The sequence below is a fragment of the Thunnus albacares genome, chromosome 19 (genome assembly GCF_914725855.1).
Source record: "Thunnus albacares chromosome 19, fThuAlb1.1, whole genome shotgun sequence".
Classification (NCBI taxonomy): domain Eukaryota; kingdom Metazoa; phylum Chordata; class Actinopteri; order Scombriformes; family Scombridae; genus Thunnus; species Thunnus albacares.
The window spans coordinates 794038-813655 of record NC_058124.1 but is presented as its reverse complement, the minus strand read 5'-3'; the positions used below and the strand labels follow the sequence as shown (position 1 = coordinate 813655).

General features: G+C 40.2%; 1 long non-coding RNA gene across 1 annotated transcript; it reads right to left on the bottom strand.

The window, feature by feature from the left end:
- Window positions 1-486: 486 nt before the first annotated feature.
- LOC122969260 lies at window positions 487-17320 on the bottom strand. The gene is made up of 4 exons (XR_006398957.1): window positions 17309-17320; window positions 16998-17005; window positions 9879-9889; window positions 487-961 (listed from the first exon to the last, which is right to left on the bottom strand). It is a non-coding gene; the product is annotated as an uncharacterized LOC122969260 (long non-coding RNA).
- Window positions 17321-19618: the final 2298 nt, after the last annotated feature.

The window sequence follows — 19618 nt, the reverse complement described above, 5'->3', positions numbered from 1 at the left end:
CCTTAACGTGACTGAGTCCTTCAATTTTATTCAATATGTGTCTGGGCCCACACACATTAGGGGGCATACCTTGGACCTCGTTTTTACACATGGTTTATCTATTGACTCTGTTTGTTCTGAGGTGCTGCCTGTTACCGATCATAGTTGTGTTTTGTTCAACCTGTTTTTTAAAATAGATTCTCTGCCCAGTAAAAGTTTGAAATGCTCTCGCATCTTAAATCACCTCACTGCTAGACAGTTTTCTGCAGCTTTTAACCCAAGTGCAGTCTTGTTTCCTCAAGCAGACACAGATTATCTAGTCCAATCTTTTAACTCCCATTGCTCCACAATCTTGGACAAAGTGGCTCCTTATAAATTGCGACCTGTTCCATCCATAAATTCAACTCCCTGGTTAAATGACACCATTCGTTGTCTCCGGTGTAGATGTCGGAGGGCAGAGCAACTGTGGAAATCCATTAAGCTCAATGTTCACCGTCTCCACTTAAAAGATCTATTAACCGAGCTAAACAGCTTGATTAAAGATGCGAGGGCTTCTTATTTTTCCAACCTTATCTCCACCAGTAAGCGCAACCCAAAAGTCCTGTTTGATACAATTAACAACATTGTCACTCTAGCACCTCCGGATGTGCCTGTCTGGTCAAATAAGGACTGCAACAACTGTCTTTCCTTCTATGTTGATAAAATTAGAGATGTCAGAGCAAGCATTATCCCCTCATCTCTTCCCCTCTCTACTCATGCCTTTCGGCCATCAATTTTGGGCAGCTTCTCTCCTATTTCCATGCAAGAACTCACAGATCTGGTGAGCAGTATGAGATCCTCCTCCTCCCCTGTTGACATTTTACCCACCTCCGTGCTCAAAAATGCACTTGACTGTATTGGGCCATGTCTGGTTTCCATTATAAACAGCTCCCTGCAATCTGGTTGTGTCCCAGCATACTTCAAACATGCAGTTGTTCAGCCCCTCCTAAAAAAAACGAACCTTGATCCATACAGTCTCCATAATTATAGGTCTATATCCAAGCTGCCTTTTATTTCTAAAATTTTAGAGAAGGTTGTCGACAAACAGCTCACTGCTGTCTTGACTGCACACAACATTTTTGATAAGTTTCAATCAGGTTTTCGACAGAAGCATTCCACCGAAACTGCTCTTCTCAGAGTTTCCAATGATATGTTGATGTCATCAGATATGGGTGAGTGCTCCATTTTAGTGCTGCTGGATCTTAGCACAGCTTTTGACACTATTGATCACAGAATAATGACTGAAAGGCTCAGGCAATATGTGGGTGTCTCAGGGAGCGCCCTGTACTGGTTCTCCTCCTACCTCAAAGATAGGAGTTTTTCTGTGTCTCTTGGTCCTTACTCATCCGAAACAGCTGCTCTTTCCTGTGGTGTGCCGCAAGGCTCCATTCTGGGTCCTATTCTCTTTGCCTTATATATGCCCCCCCTAGGTCAGGTTATCGGCAAATTTAGTGATGTTTCCTATCATTGCTATGCCGACGATATTCAGCTCTATGTATCTTTTAAGCCTGATAACTCTGATAAACTGCCTGTGCTTCACAACTGTCTGACTGCTATTAAGGACTGGATGTCAAACAACTTCCTACAGCTTAATACTGACAAGACAGAGGTTCTCATTATTGCCGGCAATGGCGGGACCATTTTCGGCTGTGGGATGTCTCATTCTGCTGCGATGAGAGCAACCTGGAGCTTGAAATAGATCCCTGTGTCAATGACGAGTCTGCCACGTCATCTGGTACCCCACTGCCACCACTGCCAGACACCTTGACTGTGTCTGCACTATCACTGACCTTAGGAAATCGTCCTCCGACTTCAGTCCGCCATGATTTCCCGAAAGTTATGGCCATGGCAGCGGAGAATGCAGGGCTCACACTGCCCCCGCCTGTCTCACTCAAACCAGTTAGCCAGCTATGTGAAGGCTTTTAAGGCCTGGCTCATCCAGCTCAACCAGCCTTTGTTTTGCCTCCTTTCCCAGACATCTGACAGTGTGTCAAAGTGTCCCAGAAGGAGCTGCTGTAAACAAAGTCACCAATAGCGGGACTGATAGGCGGTCCCGGTGTGCCCCCCCTGGAAGAGGCCCTTGCAGCCCTCCTGATTCCTCACTTAGCTGGCTGGTCAGCAAGCAGGAAGCCGCTACCTACGCTGGTGCAGGATAAGGATTTAGCTAGATGTGCAGCTAACATTTTGGGAGTGTTGTGGCTAATACACCACTGGATGCCAACCCCCCCCCCCCCCCCACAACCCACATGGGGATGTCAGGGAGGAAAAACTGCATCTATAGTGCCCAGTATGTGCATTGGCATGTTATGTTGAATACACAGCCCCATTTGGTGCACTGAACAGCTGTTCCTGTGCTATGGAGAGGGAGTAGCCGGTAAAGCCCTATCAAAGAAACACCTGGCTAGTTGGTTTTGTGAGTGCATCTCCCAAGCCTACAGGCAGGCACCTCCCACCATGGTCCAATTACATTCCACACATGATGTAGCAGTGTCGACGGCCTTACTCAGTGGGGCAAGTGTCGAGGACATTTGTACGGCAGCACGGGCTCCTTTATAAGGGTCTGTGCTTGCAAGACCAACTCAGGACTTGTGAAAAGGTGGTGTGAGTGTTAGCTGGTTACACTCAGTTTCATGTTTATGTTAATTGGGCTGTGTTGGGCCCCCTACTGCTCCACTGAAGTGGCTTGGATTATAAAGTAGTAGGAGGGCTGCGGTGACTAACCTATGGCCTATAGTCTCAATCAGCCAGTCTGATTATATGTCACAGCAGGGTGTACATTCATTGGGGTCTGCCTACTGTACCCATAGAGCGTATGTGAGACTGAACAAAGGTTATGATATTGTAACCCTAGTTCTATAAGAACTATCTGCTCAAGTGGTTTTTGGATAAGAGCAGCTGCAAAGCACTTCCGCATATACTGTGTGAGACACACTTAATCAGTAGGTGCGTTCTGATTGGCATATGCAAATTTCAGTGGAGTGAAATTTCAGTAAAGCCTCTTAAACAACATTTAAACTACAGAGACTTTACAGTGGAATCACAACTACAGTTTGGTTTCTCTAGTCAGGACCACAGTTAAAGTTTACTTACTTTGCTAATGGTTGTATTCAACTAGGTTGAATACTAGGTTATAACACACCACATTAAAACAATTCACAAATTACATGGATGGAGCCCAAGAATAGCAATATCTATCTTCTCTATCTAACATTTGTCTGTCTTTGGTCCAGAGCAAGATACTTCAACAATTAATTCCCAGATTACATGAAAACTGGTACAGATGATCATAGTTTCCAGAAGATGATGTCCAACAATTGTTGTGACCTCCTGACCTTTGATCTGATGCCACCATCAGGCCAAACTTTGCCCTTGACTAAGTTTTGGTCCATAAAGCACAGAAAACACATTTGAATATAGATTTTCACAAATTATTGGTCTCTAAAGAATGAATTATCATGTTTGTGTTGGTGTACTGACCATTCCTGTAGCAACACCATAAGGTCAAAGTTTCCACTTGCACACAAGAAATGAAGGAAAAATAACGAACAAACAATGAAGGAGCAGGGTTAGGGTTAGGGTTAGGGTCATCCTCTGGGGAGCATAATAGTGCTCAGTAAAGTTTCCCTCACTAAATGACAGAGCAATTTAGTAAACCGGTTTTTCCAGCTGGCTATCTGTTTTCAACCTGACTTTGATACATTCACGCATGATTCATGTGCAGCCAGTTCTTGAGAGAGTTGTGTTCCAACTGCACAGCCACTATATTATTATATACTGTATAATGTGTGTTGTGTGGAGGTTGATGGTCAAAAAAATAGAGGCAACAAATAATTATCTTCTACTCATGAGCTTCAGTTATTCAGCAGTGATGTAAATACACCCAGACAACCCAGGGAGAGACAGAGAGATGAACTGGAGAGCTGAGAAGTGAAAGGGGAAAGAAAACATGATAATTGATTATGATAGTCTAGGGGGAGGAAAGGGATAGAGTGGGGGCAAGTTGAGACAGGAAAAATTGGCCACAGACTATAGGGCTGTAGTGGGTGAACATGACACATGATGGAGTGGGGAGCAGTCACATAGGGACTGATGGGAAATGGTTAAGGAGATGGATGATAGCTCTGAAGATGGAGAGCAGCCAGGATGCCCTTTGTCAAGCTCAGCTCCTCAGTCATTTCCCACTCCAAAGTGGAAAAAGAGCGTTTATATGCACGATAATGAAGCTGATCCATTTATAATCTGTTTATAATTGCAGTATGAAAATGGCAAACAGGGTTGGCCTGATGGAGAAACATTGCTGAGGGGAGAGAAACAGACAGCAGCATCTCCTTATGGCGTGTCTATAACACACAGTAAGAGAGAGAGTAGAAAGGTGTTGTGTGTCAGTGTGTGCACATTAGAATGTGACAGATACAGGTTTTTAAAGGGCTGATAGTTTTAGACTGAAACTGCAGAAAGCAGATATTTTGTGCTGTTAATCCACAGACTGTCACAGATGCTTCAATTGACATTTTCTTTCAGTTCCTCATTGGTCTGACACTAAGGCCCAAGTTATGCTAGAAAACATCTGACCAGGTGGAAGGGCAAAAGTGTTTATAGCTCTTCTTAATGGCCAAACTTAAAGGCAGAATGAAAAGCCAGCTGTCATAGAGAGGGGGAGACATGAAATTTGATTCAATATGAGTATAAAGGCTCACATGTTCAGACAGTCTCTCCTGGAAATCATTCATAGTGTTGCACTTGGTTGTTCAAATGAAAAGTTACAGAAATAGTTGTGTCATAAATGAAGAAAGAGAGCAAGAGAGAGAAGCCCTGTCAACTCTCTCGCCTCTGCACATCTAGTCAATCAGTGCCTGAAGTGGGTGTAAATGTCAAATTGTCTATTTTGGAAAGTTGTCAGACACATTCCCCCCAAGTCTGATGTTGAAAAGGTGTGAGAGGAGGTTTCTGAAGCTGTTTGACCATCCGACAGACATTTCTGACAGAGTATACTGGCACCCTTTTGGGATTTCCATTTAAACTAACACTTCCTGCTCACTTTATCAATTGCACTCCTTTCAGTGTTTGAACTTCAAACTAAACTTAACATGAAGTTTTTTTTTTTTATTATTTTTTTTACCACAATTAGATTAGGTCTATGGAGCAGTATTTTTATGAGCGGATCCCTGTTTTGTTTGTGTTGTGCACTGACAGCGTGTTTGTTGATTTGAGAAAGGACCAACTCCTAACTGCCGTTTAACCTTTTATTTCAAATTGTATCATTAAAAGCTTGTACAAGGTCCTTTTCTGTTTGAAAAATCGCAGTCAGCCAGCGCTGTTACTCTGCAACCAATCGCCCAGAAAAAGATAAGGAAATTTTACAATACACAGTATAAGAAGACACAGAATGAATATGATTGGTTACTATAGTTGGGGAGGGGCCGTGGTTTAGACTGGTCCCAGCCTCTTGGCACACGATTCCTCCAATCAGGTTGAGATAGTGTGAGGAAGAAGATTACACATCTGGATAGGCAAGCAACACCTGGATTGAGCTCCCAACCTCTATGCCAAATGTATGTCCTTCCTGTCTCCTGCCCCCTGCTGATTTCTCCTTGACTGATCCTGCCTGAATGTAAATGTCCTTCTCTTCCTGCTCTGCTGGCCCTATGCAGACAAGGCTTGACCCTCTTTGATCCTGCCCAAATGTAAATGCCCCCCGCTGCTTTCCTGGTCTCCCTGAAGGGTGAACCCCCTTCTTCCTGAGTGCATCACTGTCTTTTTTGTTTTCCCCCATTTGTCCTTTGTTTTCTGATCACTGATGATCAGACAGTTAGTAACACCTTCTAGGTGCCATGTTCTGTTGTTGTCCGTCTGGTTCCGGCATTGTTGATTCAATGCTTTCCATTGTGTCAACTCTTCACACCATGGAGTTAATGCTTATGACCTGCATACCTTCAGGTGACATACAACTCCATGACATTAGCACATCAGCATTATGTGTAACCCTTCTAGATGATTAATTACAAAGGTAGAAGATAGGAAAACAAGGTAATTATAAAAGTATCGAAATGTAATATAAATCATCTAATTGTAAAATCTATCATAAAAGTATCAATATAAAACATCTAATTTCAAAACCTAACATTTCATCCTGACAGCACACACACAAGGACACACATCAATGCTGAGCACCATACACAGTTCTGCTACTGGGTACACACTATTCCACTGATTGACAGTTGTAGGCAGTAATGTTCAAAGAAGCATAGCAATGTGCCAACAAAGATAGTGAAGAAGAAGAAGACTGCTGCCAGGAAACAATGCATAATTTTAAATGTCTCCTCCAGTATTAAGACATATGAAAATACTCTGCTTGAAAAAACAATGTGTGTCTGATATGGTTTTTCCACAAAAAAGTATAATTATCATTAAAATTCTTGAAGTGGCATCTCCTCCTTGACCCTCTTTAAAAATTCCAGAATATATAAATGTGCAAATACAGTGCTGTTTGAAAGTTTGTGAACCCTTTAGAATTTTTTTTATTCCTGTATAAATATGACCTAACATGATCAGATATTTACACAAGCCCTAAAACTAGAAATGAGACAAAAAAAAACCAACTTATTAATTTATTTATAGAGGAAAATTATCCAATCTTACATACTGGTATAAGGCAAAAGTATGTGAACTCTTGCTTTCAGTAAGAGGTTGCTTTCAGTGTGACCCACTTTTGCAGCAATAACTTCAACCAAATCTTTCCAGTAACTGTTTATCAGCCCTGCACATTGGCTTGGAGGATTTTTAGCCCATTCCTCCTTACAGAACAGTCTCAACTCAGGGATGTTGGTGGGCTTCTTTGCATGAACTGCCCGCTTCAGGTCGTTCCACAGCACTTGGCCGCTCTAGCCATTTTGGTGCCTCAGGCGAGATTAGGATATGGTGCCCCATCCCCTCAACAACATTCCACCCAAATTACCCCACCAGTACTGCCTGGTCACCACCTACTCATTCTGCAGTAAAAAATATGGTCAACAAACATCAGACAGCACAATGGTTTCAAGACAATAATGTATTTATTTATTTTTAAAAATTAAAATTACTTCTAAATCAAACAAATTACGTATCAAAGAATTAATAAATTATTAAATATTACCAACTACCTGTTAATAACATCCAAGACACTGGCACATGGTTATTCATAGATTACACTTGATAGATTGCTCCCTCCATGATGTCATGTGCCTAGAATAATCTGGACTGTTCTCATGGTTTTTGAGTATTTCATTGCACTTTTTCCAGTCATTAAGTCCATTACTGATTAGTTTGTAGTTTTTTTTGTGAGAACAGCTTGCAGCAGAAGCAGTAAAGACTATTTCTTGGAATATATCACCCAGCCTCTCTTGAATGATTTTCTCTCCATTCACTAATTTTCAGTAAAAGTGGTGGTGATGGGAACTTCTCCCAACATACAATAAACAGAACTCACCTGCTGCAGGCTGTGTTTCACTGGAGGTAGCTGGTGTGCTTGATATGGTGCTAGATGTTCCTTGACCTGCAGCTGTATTCAAGCATACAATGCATCCATACTGTTATACCACTGCACTAAGTCATTTGTGTCATTCTACTGCATATGAAGTAGCACGATACAAATAAACTTTATTTAATTTGACTAAAACCTACATTTAATTAGTAACAAGGTGTAACTGTAACATTTAATGTTAATAATAATAATAATAATAATAATAATAATAATAATAATAATAATAATAATAACATGACAACATAGCAATGTATTATCATTTACACAGAGACCACTAACTGGCTGAACTTACCTGCTTCAGAGAGTGGTGTAGATGGGAGATCAGATGTAACTTCTCCAGCAGCTGAGGGCTTCTGCAAATATTTCCTGAGTGCATCTGGACAGTTAAAGAGTAGATATTAGCCTATTACAAGCAAAAACATGTAGCTGCAGAGTAGGACAAACAACTGCTGCAGCCTGTTGCTCCAGCTGTGTGTAAGTTCAAACTTAGCTATAATGTAAATTATTACTAAGCTGTGATTTATGCATTACTAAGAGAAAAGCTTGCACCATGGAGATAAGTTACAACATAACTCTGAGTAACAACTAAATAATTACACACATGCCTCTAGGGTAGGTGTCAATCATAATATGTCACAGAACTCACTGATGGTAAAACAGCAGTTTTTCTGCAACACAGCATCATTTTTCATTACTTGCTGCCATTTTACAACAGTAATCCAGTAAAACCTAATTTATTGATATGATATTTCAATATTGATCTAGTTTACTACAATGTGCTACGATGCCAAGTGGCTCATGCCAGCTTACATATGGCTGGTGCAACCCAGTGCAGAAATCTATGTTTCTATGGATATAATGTTAGCCATTATCACTGACAGTGGTGGCTGATGACTCATAAAATTAGGGAGGATAGGAAGAAAACTAACATGGAATCTTACAATAAACTGCATCATACTATATCATTGTCTCTACCTAATGAAATTGGAGGGGTGGGGGGCAACAATAAAAACATTCACAGATCTAAAAGTGTAGGTTCACATCAGAAAGTATTAATGCATGTATCAAATACATGACTTACACAGTCTTATCTATATGCACGACATACAAAATATAGTCTACAAAGTTGACATGTTAACACTTATTATTCTAGTTACTTTATTACTCAATATACGGCTCAGCTTAAAAACGAACTGAAGAAATTCTCACGAGCCAGCAGCCAGACCTCCTGCACACTCATTCACTAATCACACAACATCAACAGCTGACTGAACAACCACTAAATTAAAAACGGGATCAATTCCAAATGAATGAGTGAGTCCAGACAGCTCACTGTGACTTCAACAAGCAAACTACCCACAGCACATTATATGATCTCTGCTGCATTCTTGTTAAGGAGATAAATTCACACAACAGCCACAGAGACATTTAACCATCAGAGATGAAATTAGCGATCAAGGAGACAGAGAGAGAGAAGCTGTATCTGCCTCACGTTATCTGACGTCTTCTTTCTTTCATGGAGATGAAGTATTCATGTCATAGCGTCCATTTGTGGCTGTTGGTCATCTTGTTTGTTAGTTAACAGAACTTTGTGGCTGCTGCTCAACCAGTCTGATATCATTAGCAACAATGACAAACAAGCTTAATTCTCCTGGTTGTTTTGTCCGGTTGCTTCTCTGCCCAGCCTCCCCAGTGGTGTCCTGTTGCTGCTGCGCTGCACAGTCCAGATAATTTCTCCTGTTAGCTTAACAGTCCTTCCATGGATGTATAAAGAGTTCTTCAGGCTGCTACAACAAGCTAACTGTTGCGTTGGCTAATGCAAGGAGCTATCTACTGCTCGTTATCTACTGCTGCTACTCTGCCTTACAGTGGAGAGAATTGAAGATGAAATCTGGAAACTATCATTGGACCAACATGATGTCAATATTGCATTCTGGTTGTTGATTGGTTAGGGAGGACACCCTCCCTTGGAGCGTCATTTTACGTGTCTTGGCCAATCATAGATTAACATGAAAAAAAAATGAAATACATTAAATTGATGTAAGAGAGCCCACCCTGCGGAGGACAGCAGGTACCCGTCCTCCTCTGTCCCCCACTCCCCCTCACTCTTCCCCACTGCCCCCCACCACCACTTCACACACGCTGCTCTTTCTCCTCCTGCCCTGCAGGTGTCGCTGTTTAAGCATTTTAACTATAATTTCAATAATGGATTTTTTCCAAAGAAGAGAGAAAAAATATTTTATAAATAATACTGAGATTTGGTAATGATTTATTTTAAACAAATATTCTTTTTTATATTTTGATCTCTCTCTTGCCTCTCAAAAAATAGAGGGGGAGAAACCTCCTCTGCCTCTATGGACCAGCCTCCACTGATCACTGATATTGGTCAGTGAAATTTCAGCACAGTGCCTTACGTTGTAGAAAGGAGCAGTTATCCAGATAGCTAGCCACTGACTTGCCATTCAGTCTCATATCCTTCCATCTGTAACATGATCTGAGTCCAGCAGCTATCATAGCCTCGTTATCTAGCATTAGCTTTATTGCTACTTAGCTAGCTAGCTGCTACAAATGAAACATCTAACACTACACACAAAATGGCATTTTAATCTCAACATAAGACAACATACTGCTATATTGGGCTTTCTTTTCCTCCTCCTCTTTTTTCTGTTTTCTTCCTTGTGCACCTGAAGGCTTGAAACTTTTCATCATGTAATAAAATGTGAATATCTGCCTCTATACATCTCGTCACAGACTTAGACGTATTCGTTCATTTATTACCTTAAGGCAGAAAATTAGGAAGGGCGCCCACCGGTGAATTTCTATTTATTTATTTTCCTTTGAGGACAACCAGCACCCACCAGACAAGACCACCTATATGGCCTATGCCTTTTGCCGACCCTGCCACAGCATTTCTTACAATCTTACAATCTTACAATTTCATTTAGCAGACATTTTTATCCGAAGTGACATACATCTGAGGGCTGATACAACAAAAGCAGGGATCTTGTCAGGACAGAACAACATGAGTGAGTGCTATAAAGTTAAGTTTGAGTCTGATAGGATGTAGATGCCAACAGGCATGAGTTGGGGGCATGAGTTGGGTTGATTCGAGCTGGACGCTGATGTTTTGTTGTATAGAGGGATTGGCTGGGGTGACAAGGAGCTCGGTCTTAGAGAGGTTGAATTGAAGGTGGTGTTCTTTCATTCATGCCATATATTGGCAAGGCATGACGAGATCCGAGCCAAGACTGTGTGGTCTTTCAGCGGGAACAACAGGAAGAACTGGGTATTGTCAGCATAGCAATGGTATGAGAAACCATGGGAATGGATGATTGCGCCAAGTGAGCTGTTGTATATTGAGAAAAGAAGGAGACCAAACACTGACCCTTGAGGAACCCCTGTGGATAAGCCATGTGGTTTGGACACTTTCCCCCTCCAAGATACTCTAAAATATCTCCCTGAGAGGTAGGACATGAACTAGCGGAGGGCAGATCCTTAATCTATAGGATTAAGGTCAGGACTTTGACTTGGCCATTCCAAACCATTAACTTTTTTCTGATCTAACCATCTTTGGTAGAGCGACTTGTGTGTTTAGGCTCGTTGTCATACTGCATGACCTACATTCTGTTCATCTTCAGTTCACAGACGGATATCATGACATTTTCCTGTATAATGTGCTGGTACAACCCAGAACTCATAGCTCCATCAATGATTGTAAACTGTCCTGGTTCAGAGGCAGCAAAGCAGGCTTAAACCATGATACTACCATGACAATGTTTCACAGATGGGTTAGGTTCTTATGTTGGAATGCAGTGTTTTCTCATTGCCAAACATAACGCTTCTCATTCAAGCCAAAAAGTTTGATTTTGGTCTCATCCATCCACAGAACTTTTTTCCAATCACCTTCTGGCTCATCCACATGGTCTTGAACAAAACATAGACAGCAACCATGTTCTTTTTGGAGAGAAATGGCTTTTTTCCTTGCAACTCTGCCATGCACACCCTTGCTGGTGATCTCCTGATGGTGGGCTCATGAACATTGACTGTAGCCACTGCAAGAGAGGCCTTTAGTTTCCTAGACATTACCTTGCGGTTCCTTGTGGCCTCCCGGAGTACTACATGCCTTGTTCTTGGTGTGACCTTTGTTGTTCAACCACTCGTGGGGAGAGTAACAATGGTGTTGGAAATCTTCCATTTGTACACGATCTGCCTGACAGTTGGAGTCCAAACACTTTATAAATGGTTTTGTAACCCTTTCCAGCCTGGTGAGTATCAGGAAGTCTTCTTCTAAGGTCCTCAGAAATTTGCCACGCACCAATTTCCCATGCACAAATATGTAACATTGGATCATTTTCCTCAATAAATAAATGAACAAGTGTAAGGTTTTTGTCTCATTTGTTTAATTGATGTCTCTTTATCTAGTTTAAGGACTTGCATTGAAATCTGATCATGTTTTAGGTTATATTTATATTTATTTATATTTATTTCCTTTTTCACTGTAAAGTCCATTCTCAGTGCATGTGCACTGGAGGCTTCAAGTTTCCACATCACACTTGTGTAAGTTGTGTACTGGACGACGATTGGCTTCCAAAGTAGTGTGGTGTCACAAATCATGCTCACAGAACCGCCCCCTAAAATCTTCAATGAGCTGGTCTCACCGGCCGACTCTAAGACTCAAGAGAAGCAAAGGGAGTCCTCAAGAATTTCAATTTCCCCAGAGTGCTTAGTTGTTCACACCCAAACGTGAACCCCACCCATGGACCTACGTTAACAAAACCAGAGCTCCTCCTCTCCACTCTCTCTTTTCTCCTCACAGCTCAGCCTGCAGCAGTCATTGCAGCAGGGCTGCAACCCTTCTCTCTCTCTGCCCATGTTCTTATCTGCAGGAGCTACTCCCGCAGCCTGTAGCTCTCTGACCCTGAAAATAATTTCTACAATAACACACACAGTCATTGTGAATACAACACAGAAGAACAGTTTAAAAGAAATGTAAAAATAGATGGAATAATATCAATAATACACTTTAATAGTAGGAGCCTTAATTCAAACTTTTCAAAAATCAAGCACCGTTTAAGTCAACTGGACAAGAAATTCATAGCAATAGCAATATCTGAGACTTGGACTTAGTGAGGAGCAAACTGAGGGATATGAGATGTTTTTTATTAACAGAACTCAAACAATCAGTTAGTAAAATGTCACTGGTTATGGATAATATCATGGAATGCATCACAGTAGGAACTGAGATGGAGAAATCAAAATATATACTAATAAGCTGTCTATACAGAAAACCAGGGTCTTGTATCAACATATTTAGGGAAGTGTTATCGGAACTGTATAACAACATAAATAATAAGAAAATATTTTTTGTCTGCAGGGATTTCAACATTGACTTGCTGAACCCACAAGAATACAATACAACTACAGAGTTCATCACTTTAATGTATAGTATAAGTCTATATACCTCAATTTCCCGTCAAGCGCCCACATTGTTTAAATAGCAAATGCACTTATGCCCATCTGAGCACCCATGGGTGTGTTGGCCTGAAAGTGAGGTGTGGTCAGGCGTATTGTTGGTGCATTGCTATCTTGAGGAAGCGGAAAGCGATTGCGCTACTGACTAACAAAATCCTGGTCTGAAGTCACTGGCGCAGTGTTTCACTGTTATTTTAAGGGCGCATTATCAAGATAGTAATATACAGCTACATAGGCGGGTGCACAATGCACGTACACTCTGCTTGTTACACACACAAAACACAAGGTATTCAAAAGATGACAAATAAAAGGATTACAGTGTGAAAGATTATTATTGTGTATGTTAACATATTTTAAAAAATACATGTCATAATGACTAGTCCTAATATTTATCAGAATGAACTAATCGCTGTAATGACGGATGAAATTGTCTAATTATTTGACCAAATCGTGGCAATACACGTAGACAGACGGACAACAACGGATCAGACACAGATCGACTTCCCTGTGGCATCAATACATGATGACATGAGGAACACATGAGGAAATAAATAAGGTGAAAACAATGACTAAACTAAAGAAGGAAATAAATCCGGATAGCTCCTAGCTGCTGCCAGCAGCAGGATCAGCACCTTGGAGAGCTGATCAAGTTCTAATAACTGTGTTGATGATTCTTTTCATGATTAAAATTAATGATTTGATTCATGAACAATATTTAACAAATATTCTTTAACATTTTTGAGATTACAGTGATCAGGTTTCCCTACTTCAGCATTTAAAACCCTGCTGATTAGACCTGTTACTCCATGACTGAACAAAACAATTTTAAAGAGAACCAAAGCTGTCATTAAAAAAATAAACCTTTTCAAATACAAACAAAAATAAATTTGCAACAAATTAATGAACAGGATCATAAACTGGTGGTCTGGGGCTGGCCACGGGAGGGTTAAGGAGCAGAAGGGGCCAGTGTGCTTGTTATGGATCATGTGCTTTCACTTTGTGCAGGAGCAGATCCGTTTCCTGTGCAGAGAAGAGCTCCTTCTTACTACTTGGCAAATGCGCCATTATAATAGTGATTCACCAAGCTGCAAGCGCACCTGGCTTTTAAAAGGAATGGGAGATGACACTCTGATTGGTTTACTGCATGTTAAGTCCAAAACACACGCATGATTAATTATGAGACTATGGACAACCCCTTTGAACCATGCGCCAGAGGCTGTGACCATTTTTTCCGCCGATAAACTAGCACAAATGTGTGTGTTTATGTTGTTTACATGTTATGTTGAGGTCACCACTCACCATTATGTCTAGTTCTGTGTCTAGTCATTTATGTTACATGTACAGACAGTCTAAGGCAGTTATAGAAACCAGCTCGACACTCAGCTTTCTGGAGATGAATGACTGTCCAGAAATCGCACAATCACTCTTATGGGAAACAGGAAAAACAGTTATCAGAGGAATAATCATTTCATATTCATCACATAAGAAACGACAGCAACAGGAACAAGAAACTAGCTTAGAGACAAAAATCAAACACCTAACACACCAACTAACCAGCAATCCCTGTGAACAAAAACAAAATGAATTAGCTCAACTTAAAACTCAATTGGAAAGCATCATATACAAGAAAACACAATTAATTATTCAACAACTCAAATATGAAAACTTTCAGTACAGTAATAAATCAAGTAAATATTTGGCTGATCTATTACAACACAAAAAAGAAAAAGCAATAATCCCATCTATACTCAATTCTACAGGTACAGTCACACATAATCCACAAGAAATCAATAATATATTTCATAAATTTTATAGCAACCTTTATTTCTCAAATTACAAACCCAGTCAAACAGAAATAGACACATTTTGAAGTAATCTGGACCTACCAACAATACCATCAGATTTAGCTCGCTTTTTAGATTCACCACTCAGCCCCGAAGAATTACATAAAGCTCTGCTCAAAATGCCAAACAATAAATCACCTGGACCAGATGGATTTCCTTCAGAATTCTACATTTCTGGAACATATTATCACCACTATTCTTCAGAGTAACTACAGAAATAAAAACTACCTCCATTATACCCACCCACATGAACACTGCCGTAATGACGTTACTGTTAAAACCCAATAAGGACCCAACCACCCCTCCAGTTATCGCCCCCTCTCATTAATTAATGCAGACCTCAAATTATTACAAAAACATTAGCAACCAGAATGGAAACAGTCGTTCCACCAATAATCCATCCCGACCAAACAGGCTTGATTAAAAATAGACACGCTTCAGACAATATCCGTAGACTTTTTAATTTGATCAATACATCACAGCAAAAACACAACAAAACCATTACTGTATCACTGGATGCGGAAAAAATTTTTTGATAAAGTAAACTGGACCTTTTTATTTTCCACCCTCCACAGGTTTGGCTTTTGAGAGTCATTCATCCACTGGATAAAAACACTATACACTTCACCTAGGGCCACAGTTATCACAAACGGGATCACTTCACCAAGCTTCACACTCTACCAGGGAACCAGGCAAGGATGTCCACTCTCTCCATCTCTATTTGCAGTTTTCATCGAACCACTCGCCACAGCCATACGACAAAACAATAAAATCAAAGGAATACAATATACTAATTCAGAATATAAGCTTAGCTTATACGTGGATGATTTATTATTACACCTACAAAATCCTTTCACATCATTACAAGAAACTTTCAAAATAATCAACAACTTCTCCACAATCTCACACTATAAAATAAACTGGAACAAATCCTACCCTTGACTGAAAATTCCTGGGATTTTGCAGCCCAAGATCCCTCTCTCCCACTCCACATTGGTAATATCAAATACTTAGGCATTAATATTTCCTCCAGGCTGTCAGAATTGTTTAACCTTTTACTACACCCCTCTGCTGAAAAATACAGAAGATGATTTTAAATGCTGGACCAAGTTACCACTTACTCTTATTGGACGCATTGCAACAGTTAAAATGAAAACCCTTCCACGAATTAATTACCTATTTTCATTACTTCCCATTACCCCCACTGACAAATGGTTTCAAACATTAAACTCTTTCACAACTCAACTCTACTGGAAAAATAAAAAAACAAGAATCTCACTTTCAACATTACAGAATGCAAAATCACAGGGCGGCCTTGAAGCACCAAACTTTCTTTATTACTTCTTGTCAAATCAGCTACAATATTTACTCAAATGGATCCATAAAGATAATTACAGTATATCATGGTTACAGATAGAACAAAATCAATGTAAAACTACTTCACTCACCGACCTCCCATTCCTACCACAATCAATCAAGAAACAGGACTACTACAAGAACATCACAATCTCCTCAACTCTGACAGCCTGGTGGAAAGCCCTGTCACGTCCTACGGGACTTTTTCTGTGGTTTTTGGACTTTTTATGTATTTTGTTCTCTTGAGTTTCAGTGTTGCATTTATGTTGCCTGGTTTTGGTTTTTTCTCTGTTTCCCTTGTGCGTTCCTCCTGTGTTTATGTGCACCTCCTCTCACCTGCCCTGCATCATCCTGGTTAGCCCAGCCCTGCTCCTAGTGTCTTCCCCACTTTATCTGCTCCCAGTCTGCCCATGTGTTGTGTCACCTGTTGTCTGTTTACTTTAGTTCCTGTTTTATTTTGAAATATTTTCTCCTTGTGTCGTGTCACCTTTACTTCCTGTGTTTGAGTACTTCATGTGTTTCACCTGTGTCTCGTTTCCCTCACCTGTGTCTAGTTTGCAATCACACCCTGTGTATTTATAGTCCAGTTTTCAGTTTGGTCTTTGTCAAGTCATCTGTTTTCGTACTGTGTTTGTGCTGAGTTTATTCTGCATCGTACTGTATTTGTTCCTGTGGTCATGGTCAGTGTTCCTGGTTCTTGTGTCTCAGAGTCTTTTGTGACTTTTGAGGTATTTCATTAAAAATTTCAGCATCTGAGCCTGCCTGCTGTCATCTGCATTTGGGTCCACCTGCTCCACTCACCTTTATGACAAGCCCACAAAATCACCAAATCATCACTGGCACCATGTAGGTTCACCCCGATTTGGCACAATCTGGACTTCCAGCTGTACAACACAATCCCAACTAAACACAAAAAACCGTTATTGTTTTCTCTAACTATCGCCAAGAAAATAATTTTTCAAAACTGGAAATCCAAACATTCCTGTCATATCACTGGATCAATTTACTCTCAGAACACATCTCAACAAAAAAAGTAACAGCTTGTAAAAAAAACAATATATCAGCCTTTGAGGAAACATGGAACGTATTCATAAATCACCTCATCTCCACCCAGAATCCAATCCAAATCAATAATCAAAGCCAGAGCCATGTACATGACCACATATCAGACCACATATCCAACCCATAACAAATATTTTTTAATTCACTTTTCTTGCATCAACTTCATCCCTTGTCACTACCTTCACATGCTGCTTTTACAGACATACCATGATCCCCTCCCCTTTGTTCTTGTTTATATTTCTCTCTACCCCCTCTCTCTCTCCCTCTCTTCCTCTTTATCTAGTTTTATATCTTATTTTATTTTAAATATCATTATCATTTTTGTTATTGTCATTATTATCATTATTATAATGATCGTTATTATTATTATCATTACTATTGTCATTATTATCATTATTATTATTATTGTTATCATTACTATTGTCATCATTATTATTATTATTGTTATTGTCATTGTTGTGGTTCTTGAGGGTGGTGGCGGTGGTAGCAGTAGAGGCAGTTGTAAGTCCGGGGCATGGGGCTGGGGGGCACCCGCCTCTCCTGACTCTTTGCCCTCTGGTGGTGTGGCCGCGGTCTTTGGCGAGGGCAGATGGAAGTAGCTGGCTTGGGTACCTCCACCCCTACCTCTCATATAGTAAAAATAAAAAAATTAATTAATTAACAAAAATGGTCACTTCCCACTGGACAGACTCTCTCCAAAATGGTCTGAGAGTGGTCCAACTATGGAGTAGACTAAATTTGGGCCATCTCAAAAACAAAAAAAAGACAGAGAGGGGGTGAAGGGGGAAAGAAGGAAAACAAACAAACAATATTTATAGGAATACCCCTTAGCTGGTCTTAGCTGGTCCGGTCCCTGGGCTGTGGCTGTGTTGATGGGGGAGCTGGCTGTCGTATGAGGAGGTGATGGTGTCCTCCCCTGCTTGGGCTCTGCGTGCTTGGCTCCTCCCCCCATAGTCATATTAATTTAAATTAATTAATATAAAGTCAAATTGATATAAATTGATATAAATGAATATAAATATCTAATTATTTAACCCATTTTACTGTTACTGTGGCTGCCTCTGTCACTGCTGCTGTCAACAAAGGGAATCCTAAACGCATGCAAGAAGAAAAAGTCTCAAGAGTAAGAAGTCCACAGACTGGAATGGAATTAACATGTCCACAGTTAAAAATATTATTGAATGTAAAGCAAAATCTCTGACTCATATCTGTAATCAGTCTCTACAAATTGGTGTATTTCCAAGAAAAATCAAAACAGTAGGAGTATTTCTGGATCTCAAAAAAGCATTTGACACGGTAGACCATGACTTATTTAAAAAATTTAATAGATATGGAATTAGAGGTATAGTACTCTCCTGACAATCCACCACCCTAGAGAATAGATATCAGTACATTCAGATACAAAATGTCAAATCACAATTAGGGGAGACCAGGGACAGTTGTAACATTGGACAGTTGTAACACCTTGAATTCCTCCAATCAGAAACAAGCTACAGTGATTACACTCACTCCACACATGCTCAGTTAGATTGTCTTCTTTCTTACAAAAAAGGAGCCACATTTGAAACTCCCAGAGAAAGTTACCAGCAAAAGTGGGTTTTTTTTGAGGTAAAAATGTAACTTTCCTATCAGATGTATTTTTTGGATACTGTCCTGAGATCAAATGTCTAGGAATCCAAACAAGTATTATTAGAATCACTGTTTTGTAAGCTAAAAATAGAAATGGCTAACATATGTCAAACTAGCAGTCAAGTTAGTGAGGTGAAAGAATGGCTGGTGATAGTGGGACGGTTGTAACGCCTTGTTACCTAGACCTTGGTTAACCTAAACGAAGTTTCATTTATAAAAGCCTACATAAACTGGATGGATGGATGGATGGATGGATGGATGGATGGATGGATGGATGGATAGATAGATAGGCCTAACTTTACTTTTAATGTTATCAAATGAAAAGAAATGTCCACCCCCCTCCTCTTGGTACCTGTTATAATGTGACTGTGGTTTGCAGTAATGTACAAGTGCCACAGGATGGCGGTGGCTATATTTGAAATACCATATAGGACCTGTGCAAGTGTCAGTGACTAAATTTTCCATAACACCAAGGTCACAACACTGCAGAGAGTGAACATGGCACTCACCAGACAAAGTTTAATGTCAAATTCAAAGAGAGAGTTTTGCAACATGTGGAGGAAAATTAAGGAGCGAAAGCTGCAAGACATTTTGACACTGACCCGAAAAGAATCAGATACTGGAAAAAACTGACAAGAGGAGAGCATGGCTAGTTGACACATTGAAGTTTATAATATAGCAAATGGATAGTTCCAGTGTTTTTGATTTATTGTGAAAA